This window comes from Symphalangus syndactylus, chromosome 17, assembly GCF_028878055.3.
Source record: "Symphalangus syndactylus isolate Jambi chromosome 17, NHGRI_mSymSyn1-v2.1_pri, whole genome shotgun sequence".
In the NCBI taxonomy this organism is placed as follows: Eukaryota; Metazoa; Chordata; class Mammalia; order Primates; family Hylobatidae; genus Symphalangus; species Symphalangus syndactylus.
In genome coordinates this window covers 51,923,029-51,938,648 of record NC_072439.2, presented here as the reverse complement: position 1 = coordinate 51,938,648, position 15,620 = coordinate 51,923,029, and the positions used below count along the sequence as shown (strand labels likewise).

The following is a 15,620-nucleotide window of genomic DNA, read 5'->3' as shown; positions in this document are numbered from 1 at the left end:
TATGCGGGATTTGGAAAAAAAAGTGTGCACTAAAGCTTAGAGTATTTAAAAGCTATTTTTAAAAGTTAATGTACATTTTCTCATATTCTTGTTGATATAAAAATATTAACCTGGGGTGTACAGCTTCAAACTTCAGATATTCATCTGTTCCAGATTTAGCTAAGTGTTTGAAGATGAGTATGGTCACTGAGATCTAGAGTTATTATGGTTTCAGCATATAATCACCATCAAATTCATGTGAAAGGTCATATATTTGTACACGGGTGATTTTAAGTTGCTTATGGCATTTACAAAATAAGGTACCTCGCTCTTCACTATTCAATGGTACGATCAATGCAACAATACCACAGTACTAACAGGGTTGCTAATCTACTTCCATATTTCCTCCACGTGAAATTTTACTAGTAGCTTTGGTCTTCCTTCTGTGTCATGGGAATGTTGACATTTTTAATCCAACTACCTTGTATCATAAATGAATGTTAACAAAGGTACTTTGAGTTTCTATGTAAGAGCGAAGGGTGAAATGCCAAGGAAGGCTCACAACATGGAAGTAATCCCGGCAAGGATAGAATGAAACTTCTGCAATTCTGAAAGGCACCTGATTTGCTAAGCAGGTTCCTAAAATGGCTCTGATGCTGGACAAAAAATGAACAATTTGTCGTAGATGAATAGAATAGAATATGTGACCATCATTTGCCGTATTTTCCCATCCTGCTCACATTTTTAATTCAATGAATGCTTATCAAGCACCGATATGTGCCAAGCCCAGACACTGAGGTAATGAATGTAGGCATAGAGATCTCCATTGGAAGCCCAAGTCAGGCCAGAAGACAAGACTTCGTCTCTAACTAGACAGCTCTTAGGGGAATGAGGTTGACATCCAGTTCAAGGAGGACGAAATGTGCCGTAAATCGATGTGGTTACTCTAACAGAGAAGTCCTACTGGAGATCATAACAAGCAAATAAATCTTAGTTTGGAAGAATAAACGTCCTTTAGAGGGTGTCAGAGTAATTTTTCTCCTGGAGTGAATTCGTGTATCTGGACTACCTCTGCTCCAGCCCCCAAGACCTTGACTCACATTTTTTCTCCTCCTCTTGCCCTACTGACCACCACCACTCCTCACACCATCCCCTGGTACAACCTTTGCCTACCCTCACTAAACCACCATCTGCTCCTGACTGCTTGTCCTATCTGGACCCTATTGCAGGAGCCCACATCCTTGGTATGATCCTCAAAATTTATATCATTATTATAAGCCATTAACATAGAAACTTTAATATTCCAGAATCATGTCTGAATTTTACTTTTATATTCCATACTGAAAAAAAGCTTCACCTAGAAATTTTGCTTAAAGAATTAAAGTGTAAATAGAAAGATAATTCATAATTTAAGTCATTGGTATTCCTTAATGCAACTGTAATAATTTCATGTAAGATCCTATGCCATGATGGCCAAACACTTGGCTTTTGAGCTAACAAATAATATGACTATACTGTATCAACAATATTTATACTACAGAGGGAGAAGGATGTATTGTATAACCTTATTTCAAATGATAAAGCAAGCATCTGAGACTGGCATCATTTCAAGTGTGAGAACAAGCATTGGTGCTTGCTAACTAGTCAAGTTGTGTATATGTTTCAATAGACTGCTACTTTTATTCCAGGCTTGCTTTTTCACCAGTGTCCATTTAAATGTATGTCTTAATTTGATTTTTTTTTCTTTGCTACTTACCAAAGACAATACTCTTGAAAGCCAGTACAGAAAGAGTGAGGCCTGACATGTTCCCCTTTTAATTTGTCACTATTGATGATTTTATGGTTAGATCTGTGTGCAGAGAAAATAAAGGGAGAAAGTCATGCAAAACAAATTATTACCTGTCAAACTCTTTTTTTAAAATTTAACATTAGAGATTATAGCCCCAACAAATGGATTTTTTTCCTTCCTATTTAAAAGCACTCTCTTCTGATTGATATTTAATGCTTACAGTGACCACACGGGACATGTATTGTTTGCAGCCATGTAAGCTGCCTTCATTTAAAGGGTTCAATATAAAAGCCCAGAAGGACAATTCATTTATTTAGTTGCCTTTGGTCAAAACTGAAACAGTTCCTGGGCACTTTAAAGGAATATTGATCATTCAATCCACTATGCTATTTGCAGAAAGGCAGATGAAACCACTTTGTGCCTTTCATAAAAATCCTTTCAATTATAGTTGAAAGAGCTTTATTTACACCTGCCAATGCTGCCTTTTATGTCTCTGCTTTACTTTCTGCAGAGATAATCTTTGTTCCATCATGTCTTTTAAAAAGTGTAGCTCACAGTGAATAATGATAGAGCTCATGAGGAAATATGGGACTCCGCGGGGGACAGTTTCAGTTCCTTCTTGAGATTGTCATTAGGGCTGTTCCAAAATACTCCATACACATGGTAGGATTGCACCTCTCTGCCTACAGGAGGTTAGGAGTGGTCATAGGACTTGCTCTGACAGAGAGGTGTACATGGAAGTGATGTGTGTCACTTTCAGGCTGGTTTAAAAGCCAGTGTGTACATGGCCATATTCTCTTTTCCCACTGCCGTGACAACCTGCCATGGTCTAGAGAGCAGCTTCTTCAGCCTGAGTCCCAGAGAGAAGACATAAAACAGTGGAGCAAAGCTCCTGCTGGCACCTGATGGACAATGGCACAATTATACAACTTTGCTGTTGCAAACCATTGAGATTTAGGGGCCAAGTCCCAAGGAGAAACTGTCTTGTAAGTGCCTATTAGAAGGGAAATTTGTTTAGAGGTCACAATAACCAAATGAGAGCATTGTCTTTTATATAAATTGAATAAATAAGTTAAAATTCTGTATTTATATAGTGATTGACCCAGTCCCTTCTCCCTCCCAGCATTATTTTTATTTTTAAATAGGAGAAATCATGTGACCTTTTGGGACACAAACTGCCATTGCCACTTTCATTTTGAGATGTATTTCTTTAACGGCAATTTTATTACTAAATAACATGTGCCTGCAGCAAAAGAAACGACCATCAGAGTGAACAGGCAACCTACAGAATGGGAGAAAATTTTTGCAATCTACCCATCTGACAATGGGCTATTATCTAGAATCTACAAAGAACTTAAACAAATTTATAAGAAAAAAAACAAACAACTCCATCAAAAAGTTGGCAAAGGATAATGTGGGCAATATCTCAAAAGAAGACATTTATGCAGCCAACAGACACATGAAAAAATGCTCATCACATGTACCCTAAAACCTAAAGTATAATAAAAAATATATATATATATATATAAAAAAAAAAGAGTTAGTGGAAAATTGAAACCACAAAAAAAAAAAAAAAGAAAAAATGCTCATCATCACTGGTCATCAGAGAAATGCAAATCAAAACCACAATGTGATACCATCTCACACCAGTTAGAATAGCGATCATTAAAAAGTCAGGAAACAACACATGCTGGAGAGGATGTGGAGAAATAGGAATCCTTTTACACTGTTGGTGGGAGTGTAAACTAGTTCAACCATTGTGGAAAACAGTGTGGCAATTCCTCAAGGATCTAGAACTAGAAATACCAGTTGACCCAGCCATCCCATTACTGGGTATATACCCAAAGGACTATAAATCATGCTGCTATATGGACACACGCAGATGTATGTTTATTGCGGCACTATTCACAGTAGCAAAGACTTGAAACCAACCCAAATGTTCATCAATGATAGACTGGATTAAGAAAATGTGGCACATATACACCACAGAATACTATGCAAGCCATAAAAAAGGATGAGTTCATGTCCTTTGCAGGGTCATGGATGAAGCTGGAAACCATCATTCTGAGCAAACTATCACAAGGACAGAAAACCAAACACTGCATGTTCTCACTCATAGGTGGAATTGTACAATAGGAACACTTGGACACAGGGTGGGGAACATCACACACTGGGGCCTGTCGTGGGGTGGGGGGAGGGGGAGGGATAGCATTAGGAGAAATACCTAATGTAAATGATGAGTTAATAGGTACAGCAAACCAACATAGCACATGTATACCTAGCTAACAAACCTGCACATTGTGCACATGTACCCTAGAACTTAAAGTATAATTAAAAGAAAAAAAAAAAAAGAACATGTGCCCCTGAGCAAGCCACTTAATTTCTCTAGGCCTCAGTTCCCCTGCGTATGGAGAAGGAAGGAAATGGAGTAGACGCACCAGACTCCCTCCCTGTGGTGCCCTGCAATATATTAGCTCATTTGGGCTTTTAAAACAATATACCATAAACCAGGTGTCTTATAAACAACAGAAATTTATTTCTTATAGCTCTGGACGCCGGGGAGTGTAAAGTCAAGGCACAGGCAGTTTTGGTGTCTGATGAGAGCTGCTTCCTCACAGGCAGCTATCTTCTCCCTGTAACCTCTCATGGCTGAAGGGGTGAGGATCACTCCAGACTCTTTCATAAGGGCACTAATCCCATCCATGAGGGCCCCACCTTTGTGACCTAATCATCTCCCAAAGGGCCTACCTCCTAATACCATCACCTTGGAAGTTAGGATTTCCACACAGGAATTTTGGAGGAACACAAACACTCAGTTAAGCAGTAGCAGTCTGCGTTTAATACGTAGTTCACAGAAATTAATAGAAAATTAAATGAAACCTAAAACTCAAATCTTTTAGCTCTTCTTCTAGTTCCTGAAAAGTGTTATTAAAGCTTATAGCAAGGACAAAAAACCAAACACCGCATGTTCTCACTCATAGGTGGGAATTGAACAATGAGAACTCATGGACACAGGAAGGGGAACATCACACTCCGGGGACTGTTGTGGGGTGGGGGGAGGGGGGAGGGACAGCATTAGGAGATATACCTAATGCTAAATGACAAGTTAATGGGTGCAGCAAACCAACACGGCACATGGATACATATGTAACAAACCTGCACATTGTGCACATGTACCCTAAAACCTAAAGTATAATAATAAAAATTAAAAAAAGAATAGGCTTCACAAATATATGAATAAAGTTGGCTTGGATTTACCTAAAAATAAAAAAAATAAAAAAAAAAGCTTATAGCAATTTTGTTATGAGACTGTATCTTCCTATGAGAGAGAAGCCTAAAGTGAAAAAAGGAGAATTTTCAAAGAAATGAAAGAGTTTAGGAAAATTTTGGTTTTGGTTTGTTGTTGTTGTTGTTTGTTGTTGTTGTGTTTTGTGTGTGTGTGTGTGTGTGTGTGTGTGTTTTGAGATGGAGTCTCTCTCTGTTGCCCAGACTGGAGTGCAGTGTCACAATCTAGGCTCACTGCAACCTCCGCCTCCCAGGTTCAAGCAATTCTCCTGCCTCAGCCTCCCAAGTCGCTGGGATTACAGGCGCCCACCACCATGCTGCACTAATTTTTTGTAGTTTTTTAGTAGAGACGGGGTTTTGCCATGTTGGCCAGGCTGGTCTTGAACTCCACTGCAGCCTGGGTGACAGAACTGCACTCCAGCCTGGGTGACAGAGTGAGACTCCGTCAAAAAGAAAGAAAGAAAGAAAGAAAGAAAGAAAGAAAGAAAGAAAGAAAGAAAGAAAGAAAGAAAGAAAGAAAGAAAGAAAGAAAGAAAGAAAGAAAGGAAAGAAGGAAGGAAGGAAGGAAGGAAGGAAGGAAGGAAGGAAGGAAGAAAGAAAGAAAGAAAGAAAGAAAGAAAGAAAGAAAGAAAGAAAGAAGGGAGGGAGGAAGGGAAAGAAGGAAGGGAAAGAAGGAAAGGAAGGAAGAAAATCGAAGTAATCTTGAGCCCAAATACAGTATGTCAATCACTAAATGAAAATTGCATTACAATTCATAATGGAGAGGGAGAGTGAGCAATTGCCAATTCACCTGCTCCCATTTTTGATAGATCTTGAAATATCCCCCATCCCCAACTTTGAGTGTGTAATCCTACTTAAAAAATAGAAACTGATCCTTAAGCATGACTGTGCCCTTTTCTTCGTAAAACCATGAAATTAGGAGAGAATAAATCAGAGATTGCTTGCCCAAAAGCTTGTCAGTTCAAATAGTAATACTTGTTTTTATTACTGAATATGGGGCTTTTTTTTCTATGCCTCCTAGAATGCCAAAGCCTTCTGTCATACAACCCATACCATTTCACCCTGAATATCCAATATCCAGTCCCTCTCTTCAGTTGTGTTTCTCTTTATGCATGCTTTGGTGAGTTAACCCACTAGTTATTGGCCAGAAGAAAGCAGTTGTTTAGATAATGTAACTTGTTGACAAAAAACAAACAAACAAACAAACAAAAACCCAAACTCTAAAATATTTAAAGAGGCTTATTCTGAACCAAATCTGAGTGACCATGACCCGGGGCGGGCATAGTCCCAAGAGGTCTTGAGACCATGTTTCCAAGGTGGTTGGGTTACAGTTTGGTTTTATACATTTTAGGGAGACAGAAGTTACAGGTGAAGACATAAGTCAATAAATCAATACCTATAAGGTATACACTGATTCAGCCTGGAAAAGTGGGACATCTCAAAGGTGGAGAAGGAAGGTGTTGCTTACAGGTCATTCGTGGATTCAAAGATTTTCTGATTGGCAATTAGTCGAAAGAGTTCAGCTTTGCCTAAATGGTTGAAGTCAGCAGAAAGAAATACTTAAGATAAGAGGGAAAGGGGGTTGTGGAAGCCAATGTTCTTGCTACGTAGATGAAGCCTTTGAATAGCAGGCTTCAGAGAGAGTAGATGGTAAACGTCTCTTTTCAAACCTTAAAAGTATCAGACTCTCAGGCAAATCTCTCCCGGATCAGGAAAAGACCTAGAAAGGGAAGGAGATTCTCTACAGAATGCAAATTTCTCTCTCAAGAGACAGCTTTGATGACCATTTCAAAATATGTGAATGAAATAGATTTGGGGGTAAAATACTTTGATTTCCTTCAGGGTCTGCTATGTGCCATGTGATGCTATACCTGATCAGGTGGGAATTTGGTTTTGTATTGCCACAGAGAGTCTGTGTTGTCAGTCTTATGACCTCCATTTTAATATTAATGCCAGTCAGATGTGACTAAATCTAAAGGGAGGGGATTATAACATACCATTCTTCCCCTCATCGCCTGAACTAGCTTTTCAGGTTTCTTTGGGACTCCCTTGGCCAAGAAGGAGGTCCATTCAGTCTGTTGGGAGCCTTAGATTTTTATTTTTGGTTATGTCTGCCTATTAATGTTGACCAAAAAAGCAAAACTCTGTAAAATATTTAAAGACATTTATTCTGAGCCAATTATGAGTGACCATGGCCCAGGGCACCATCCCAAAACATGTGCCCTGGGCCATGGTCACCCATATTTGGCTCAGAATAAATGTCTTTAAATATTTTACAGAATTTGACTTTTTTTCATCAACAAACTTATTGAGTACTTTATATACATTCTCTCTAATCCTCTGCACAATTTTGGGTGTTATTATCTCTGTTTTGCAAATCAGAAAACTGAGGATCAGTGAGGTTAAGACCTGTATTTACAAGACTCAAGGTCAATATTTAGATATGACCTTGTATTTCATCTTTCCACCTGGAATATGTCTATGCTGAGACTTATATTCTCAACCCAAAGTTATAGAGATGTACTAAGTGGTGCCTGGTATCCTTAGAGTACTCATTCTTATTGGGAGGCTATTTTGCCCCTCAGGGGACATTTTGCAACGTCTGAAGACAACTGGAGTGAGGAAGGTACCATTAGCATCTACTGGATAGAGGTCAGGAATGATGTTAAATATCTTCCAACACACTGGCAGCCCGACACAGCAAACAGCAAAGCTTAAGACACCTGCCTTGCAGAGTGGTTGCACATCATAATAGTGTTTATTAAGCCTATGAGAGTGTTGAACTATATCTGAAGGTGGCAATGAGGAATAGTTGAAAATATATCAGGAACCAGAGGTTCTGTGTTCTAGTTCCAGATCCAGGACTAACAAAACCTCAATTTCCCTGAGTAAATTGGTGACAATAGTATCTGTTTTATCTATTTATTAATTCATCAAATTTTTATGTATTACCTTCTACACATGAGGCAGTACTCTAGACATGGAATGTGCAACAAGGAAGAAAATAGGCATCATCCCTGCCTTCAAGTAGCTTAGTGGAAAACAAAAATAAGTAGAACTATGGGGTACTGTGGAGCACTCTGGTAACCTAGCAAAGAAACCTAATTTAGTATTGTATAGTCAGAGAAGTAACCTCTTAGCTGACAATCAGGAAAAAGAATTTAGGCAAGCAAAGGAGAAGGAGAAAAAGTAGAGGCTACGACAGTGTTTGCAAAAGCACACGTGAGAAAGAGCATGGAACAATCCAGGAACTGAAAAAATATGCAGTATGACCAGACAGTAGAATGTGAAGGGAGGAAAGAGATGTGCCCAGGGAGGAAAGCAAAGGTCACCTGTTGGGGGGTTTTGAGGGTCAGCCTAAGGAGGATGGAGGCAAAGGGAAAAAAATGAAAGGTTTTAAAAGCAAGGGGCTGGCATGATCAGATTTGAGTTTTAGAAAACCATTTAGGCTGCAAGGTGGAGAATGGATTCTAGAGACTTTGAGACCAGTTGGAAGTTTGTTACTGCTGTCTCAGCAAGAGGTCATGGTGGCCCACAACTCAGGTAGAGGCAATGGGATAGACAGAAGCGAATGCATATAAAAGAAGTTCAATCAATTCTTACTACTGAGGTGTTGACAATGTTGACAAGATATCCCTGTCTCAGAGCAGCAGAGTTTCCAGAACAAGGGATGACTGCCACTGCTGTGTCTGAAAGCTGGAAGTATCTCCAGTCCGCTCACCAGGTTGGATTCTGTTCAGGCCTGTGTCTTTGCCTCATTACAGTGAAGTTTTGGGGTGTATGAATAGCAGGACCTAGGTCACATGTCCACACTCAAGCTGCAAGGGATGTTGATAACGTGAGTCTCTGGCATCTCCTTGAGAAGAATGCCCTAAACTTGGAAAGATGCTGCAAGAAGAAAGGCAAATATGCCCCTACAGTAGCCATGGAGAGTGATTTGCTAGAACCTATTTAGAAAGCAAACCTGAAAATACCTTACAAATTAAAAATATTCTTTCTCCTAAAAACCCCACTTCTTGGAATCTATTCCCTAGAAGTAAAATTATCCATACTTAAGAACATATGTGCATTGAGATATTATGATAGCATTGTTCTTTGGGAAAAAATTTAGTAACAAAGTGAATGTCTTTCAATGAGAAAGAGTTGAGTAAGTTGTGCTGCATTTATGCCACTAAATATGTACTCAACCTAAAAAAAACTGAGTTGGAGTTAAACCCAGTTGGGACTGGGACTCTGAAAATCTGAGAGGGACATGCTGAGCCACTTCAATAAAAATCTCCTTATAGGTAGCATAGATCTTGATATGTACCATCTCTCTGGGAATGAGGTGAGAGGGGTCTTCTTAGTACCAATGGCTCATCCCTCCCCCTCATTCAACACTCCTGTCCAGATTCAAATTGCTGCAAGTCTAGCTCATAACTGCTGTTTCACTTAGGAGCACACTACCCACATAGGCTGGCCCACCGATGATCTCAAAGTTACCAAGCTTCAGTTTACTCAGTTTCCCATGGAAGTGTGCCTCCTGGTCTTGAATCTATTCTCCATCACCATTGGGCCAAGCGGGCTCTGTGACTCAGCCCCATCCTGCAGGAAGCAAAGTAGCAGAGAAGCACCTGAAATAAATTCCTGGATCTGAGCTAAAACGCCTCTTCCTAGAATTCCTGAGTAAAAGCTTAATTGTATAATAACAGCTTGGTGGTCTGTCTCAATCTGCTCAGGCTACTATAACAAAATACCATAGAATGGGTAATTCATACAACAGATATTTATTTCTCACAGTTCTGGTGGTTGGAAGTCTAAGATCAAGGTGCAGACAGATTCAGTTCCTGGTGAGGGCCCTCTTCCCTGTTTGCAGATGGTTGTCCTCATATGGTGGAGGTGGGGAACGTGCTCTGGTTTCTTCCCATTTTTATAAGGGCACTAATCCTATCATGGAGAATCTGCCTTTGTGGCCTCATCTAAACCTATCTACCAAAGGCTACGTCTTCAAATACTATCACATTGAGGGATAGGGTTTCAACATATGAATTTGGAGGACACAAATATTTATGTCTCTGAGGCATTACAGTATGGTCATTAAGAAGACAGGCTCTGGAGCCAGACTAAATCCTGGTTCTGCCACTCACCAGCCACGTGACCTTGGGCCAATTACTTAGCCTTTGTGTGCTCCAGTCTCCTCATATATAAAATGGGATAGGAACAGTACTCTCTCATAAGGTTGTTATGAGGCTACGTTAACACATAATACATCTATAGAGTATGTTTCAGACATACAAAGAGCTCAATAAATGTTATCATCATCATTCCCTTCTGGATCCAGGTATGTCTCAAATTAATCTCTTCCCAAAATACTCAAGCTGCAGGTACCCCAGCAGCTTTCTTTCTCTCCCAGCCTTTGGTAGAAATTCTGAGTTTAAAAACCAAACAAAGCTGTATTTATTACACAAACAATATTACAGTAATGGGGATTTATAAAGGACATGGCTGAAATTCCTGGGGGTGGGAGAGTGAGGGAGGGATTTTAGAAGTTCACTGCAGCCACCCCAGTTCGGAGGGTGCTCTACCCCAGTAGCGTTCTGTACTTGCAATGTTGCTATTTTCTATTTTCTAAAGCTTTATTTAACCATTGTAATTTGTGGCTTTCTCCAAGACTAAGTATAGAGCAAAACATAATAATGCAAACTGGCTCATGCTGAGCTGAAATGAGTGGTGTTCTCTCACCAAATCCTCTTGTGAGCTTTAATAACTTCTTTAATTTCTCTGTTATTTTCCAATATTGTATACCTATTCCAGAAGTACTCATTTTGTCTTTCCTAAACCAGCTTTCCTCTACTGGGAAAATGACCAAATTATTCCACTCCTGTCCTCCTGCCACACCTCTAGTTTTTGGTTTTTCAGCTCCCATTCTGGGGTTTACAACCAACTTAGCAGTTGTTGATCATGGCGAGAGTGTATAATTGAGTCAGTACTGGAGATGAAATGACTCGTCAGAACAGTTCATGAGAGGGAAATGATTTTCAGGACAAGGGGAGAGAGAATGGGTGAGACTATACATACACATTGTACTTGCCTGTGGGTAATAGAGTGGACTCCAATGTAGAGTAAACTTGGATCATTTTCTTTGATCTTCTGACACACTATTCCTTTTTTAAAAAATTAAAGATTAGCCTCTAATAGAAGGCAGGGAAGTTTCTTGTCTAGATTGAGTTGTGGAGACTGTATTTAGACTATAAGCTCTTAGAAATAGCAAAATACTAATGCAGAGTATGTCATGGGAACTCAGAAAATGTGAATTAAAACCTAGAGACAGAAAGAAAGAACCATGCTTAAAACAGATAGTGGGTTGGTCAGTGATTACTTACGGCTGCTCTCACAGATTACATGTAGTAGCCATGTCCTTTTCTGTATTTAGATCTTCCTACCAAAAGGAGACTATGTGGATGTTTCAGAGTCTCAGTATAAGAAGGGTGAGTAACTTGCGCTGAAGTTTAGGAAGAAAGGAGCAGGAGAAACCTGGCTCCTTGCTGGGATGCGTGGGGCTCTGGAGTACCTTCCAGGAGAGTCTGAGATGCACCCCTACCCACATTCCTGCCAGACCCAATTGCTTACATTTCCTTGAGCACTCTGTGTGCTTTAGCTCCTCTGTGCCTGAAGCATCTCCCCTTTGCACTCACTACACCCACCCAAACCCAATTCAAATAATGCCAAGTCTTCTCCAGCTAGAATTAATCCCCTCCTCCTCTGCATTCTCATAGCCTGTCTTATCCTGCTCAGTTCTAATGATGCTCCTAAAAGCAGACCCTGAGTAAAGGATTTGGGTATGAGAATTTATTCAGGAGAAGATCCCAGGAAACACTGTGAGGGAGTAGGAAGTGAGACCAAGAATGGAGAAAAAGCCAAAAAAAGAGTGCTTTAATGAGCAGATTACTGCTATGAGCAAAGAGGGCTCAGCACCATTGGGAATGCTCTGAGTCTGAGTGGAACATGCTCAGTGTCCTACTGAAGAGCAAGAAACTGCCACCTTCATTGGTGGTGAGTTGTTCTGGAGACTAAGTCTCTGGCACTTACAATCTGCCTATAAGGCACTGAGCTGCTCTAAAGCTAAAGAATGCCTTCAGGTCAAAAAATGCTAGAAGCTATAGCCCTTAGGGGACTTCCCACCTGTGAAGGGAAGGGGGTGGTCAAGGGGATAGGAACTTGACAAGGACATCCTGCTGTAATGATTGCCTTTGAAGGCAGAGAACAAACTTTACTCATCTTTATATATCCAAAGTTTCCAATCTGCAGCCTTATCCCAAGTAGGTGCTTAAAAACTTAGTGAGGTTGGTTCACACTTAACACATCTGATGAAGCAATGATACATTCAACATGTATATATTGAAACGCCTATTATGTGCCAGAGAGTTCTCAAACAAGCCTTGTCTCTGTCCTTCAGAAGCTGACAGTCTCACAGGAAAGACAGGCAATCAGCAAATAATTATAATGCAAGGGGACAGGTATATTGACATGTATGTTTCACCCCTGGATACTACCACTATGGTACAAAACCTATCATTTAATTTTCAGCAGATTAGATTTTTATTTTCAAAGAAAGGGGAGTTTATTTCTCCTATAGAGGATAGGGACAGCGTATAATATTGATGACATTGTTTTTGGTATGATTTCTGGGTTAATGAACATGGATTTGAAATAGCCTACTGTTGACTGGAAGCCTTACTGATAACATAAACAGTTGATTAACATGTATTTTGTATGTGGTATATATTATATACTGTATTCTTACAAATAAGCTGGAGAAAATAAAATGTTATTAAGAACACCATAAGATAGAGAAAACACATTTAATATACATTTACAGTACATTATTGTACTGTATTTATTAATACTATAAGTTTATGTTATCTGTTTATAAGATGAATTATCTGTCTGAAGCAGTGGGCAAACACAGCTGCAGACCTCAATCTTATATCAAGCGATTCAACTTTTTTGTAATGTCATGATCTCTCTGTGCTTCTTGGGGACACTTCCAGTATCACTAGTGGCACTTTGTATGGGTCCCATGGTATTATTCAAGATTTACGGTATGCACTCAACAAAATGAAAAATATGTGAGAACCACAAAAGATCACTTTTTTACTGTGATACACAATTTACTGGAGAGGTAAACTGCTCACGTAGAGATGATTAGCATCACATGATGTTTTAAGTGGACACAGGCAACACTTGTGCTCACCATGACAGCAACAGGGAATGGCAATGAAATTATTACAGTAGTATAGTATGTGCTACAATTAATTTTATGTAGTTATAATTTAATACTGCATCTTTTTGTTTGCTTACATTTCTCTTGACTAAAAATGACATCATGTACAGTCTATGTAAGTTTTGATAAATTTTAATTTTTTATAATTCATGTATATTTTATAGTAATACATGACAAAATATACTAGTATCTACATATATTTTATGCACTCATACCATGCCTTTTTCTTAATTTTAAAAATATTTCTAGGCTACATAATTCATCTGCAAGTTTCTTCAAATTGTTGCAAACCTCCAAAAAATTGTCCAATATATTTATTGAAAAAAATTTGTGTATAAGTGGACCCATGCAGTTCAAACCCATATTGTTCAAGGATCAGCTGCCCCTTACCTATAGAGAAGCAAAAATAAGAATTATATTCAACGTTTCCTCAGAAACCAGGCAAGCAAGAGTAAAATAAATTGTTGAGTGTTGAGAGAAAAAACTGCCAAGCTAGAATTCTTTACCCTGCAAAATTATCTTTTAAAAGTGAAAGAGAAATAAAGGCTCTCTCAGAGAAACAAAAACTAAGGGAATCTGTTGTCAGCCGACATGTCTTGCAAGAAATGTTAAAAATAAGTTCTTCAGAGAGAAGGAAAATAATATAAGTCAGAAACTTGGACCTACGTGAAGAAAAGAAGAACTTCAGAGAAGAAATAAGTGAAAAGAAAATAAACATTTTATTTTTCTTATTCTTTTTTCTTCTTCTTCCCTTTTTTTTTTTTTTTTTTTAGACGGAGTCTCACTGTGTCGCCAAGCTGGAGTGCAGTGGTGTGATCTCAGCTCACTGCAACCTCCGCCTCCTGGGTTAAAGTGATTCTCCTGCCTCAGCCTCCTGAGTAGCTGAGATTACAGGCGCCAGCCACCATGCCCGGCTAATTTTTTTTGTATTTTTAGTAGAGACGGGGTTTCACCATGTTGACCAGGATGGTCTCCATCTTTTGACCTCGTGTTCCGCCTGCCTCGGCCTCCTAAATGCTGGGATTACAGGCGTGAGCCAACTTGCCCAGCCTATTTTTCTTATTCTTTTTTTTTAAATTTTTTTATTTTTTTTATTTTTATTATTATACTTTAGGTTTTAGGGTACATGTGCACAATGTGCAGGTTTGTTACATATGTATCCATGTGCCATGTTGATTTCCTGCACCCATTAACTCGTCATTTAGCATTAGGTATATTTCCTAATGCTATCCGTCCCCCCTCCCCCAACCCCACAACAGTCCCCAGAGTGTGATGTTCCCCTTCCTGTGTCCATGAGTTCTCATTGTTCAATTCCCACCTATGAGTGAGAACATGCGGTGTTTGGTTTTTTGACCTTGCAATAGTTTACTGAGAATGATGTTTTCCAATTTCATCCATGTCCCTACAAAGGACATGAACTCATCATTTTTTATGGCTGCATAGTATTCCATGGTGTATATGTGCCACATTTTCTTAATCCAGTCTATCGTTGTTGGACATTTGGGTTGGTTCCAACTCTTTGCTATTGTGAATAGTGCTGCAATAAACATCTTAATTGATCTAACAGTCAATTCAAAATAATAACAGCAACAATGTGTTCAATTATATGCCATTATATAAGTAAAATGACAGCAGTGGGCCAGGCGCGGTGGCTCACGCCTGTAATCCCAGCACTTTGGGAAGCCAAGGCCAGCGGATCACGAGGTCAGGAGATCAAGACCATCCTGGCTAACATGGTGAAACCCCATCTCTACTAAAAATGCAAAAAATTGGCTGGGTGTGGTGGCAGGCACCTGTAGTCCCAACTACTCGGGAGGCTGAGGCAGGAGAATGGCACGAACCCGGGAGGCGGAGCTTGCAGTGGGCCAAGATCGCACCATTGCACTCCAGCCTGGGCGACAGAGCAAGACTCCATCTCAAAAAAAAAAAAAAAAGACAGCAGTGATACAAGAGGCAGGAGGAAGGAATTACAAGTATTTTGTTATTATAAGATATTAAAATTCAAAAATTAGCCAGGCATGGTGATGCATGCCTGTAGTCCCAGGTACTTAGGAGGCTGAGGCAGGAAGATTGATTGAGGCTGGGAGGTTGGTGGAAGTTGTAGTGAGCCATGGTTGCACCACTGAACTCCAGCCTGTGTGACAGAACGAGACCCTTTCTCAAAAACAAACAAAAATAGTTATTCACACTATCCATGAATTGGTATAATGTTATTTGATAAAAGTATAATGTATATGCTAAGAAGGGGAAAAATAGAATTATATAAAATGCTCAATTAAAGCCATAAGAGGTAGAAAATAGAGG

General features: G+C 39.5%; 1 long non-coding RNA gene across 1 annotated transcript in view; it reads right to left on the bottom strand.

The window, feature by feature from the left end:
* The window catches only part of LOC129465883 (uncharacterized), a 54,711-nt gene that overhangs the window by 24,629 nt on the left and 14,462 nt on the right, over window positions 1-15,620 (bottom strand). Inside the window, exon 2 of the long non-coding RNA XR_008652043.1 lies at window positions 1,736-1,828. This is a non-coding gene — a long non-coding RNA (uncharacterized lncRNA). The remainder of the gene's footprint in view (window positions 1-1,735; window positions 1,829-15,620) is intronic.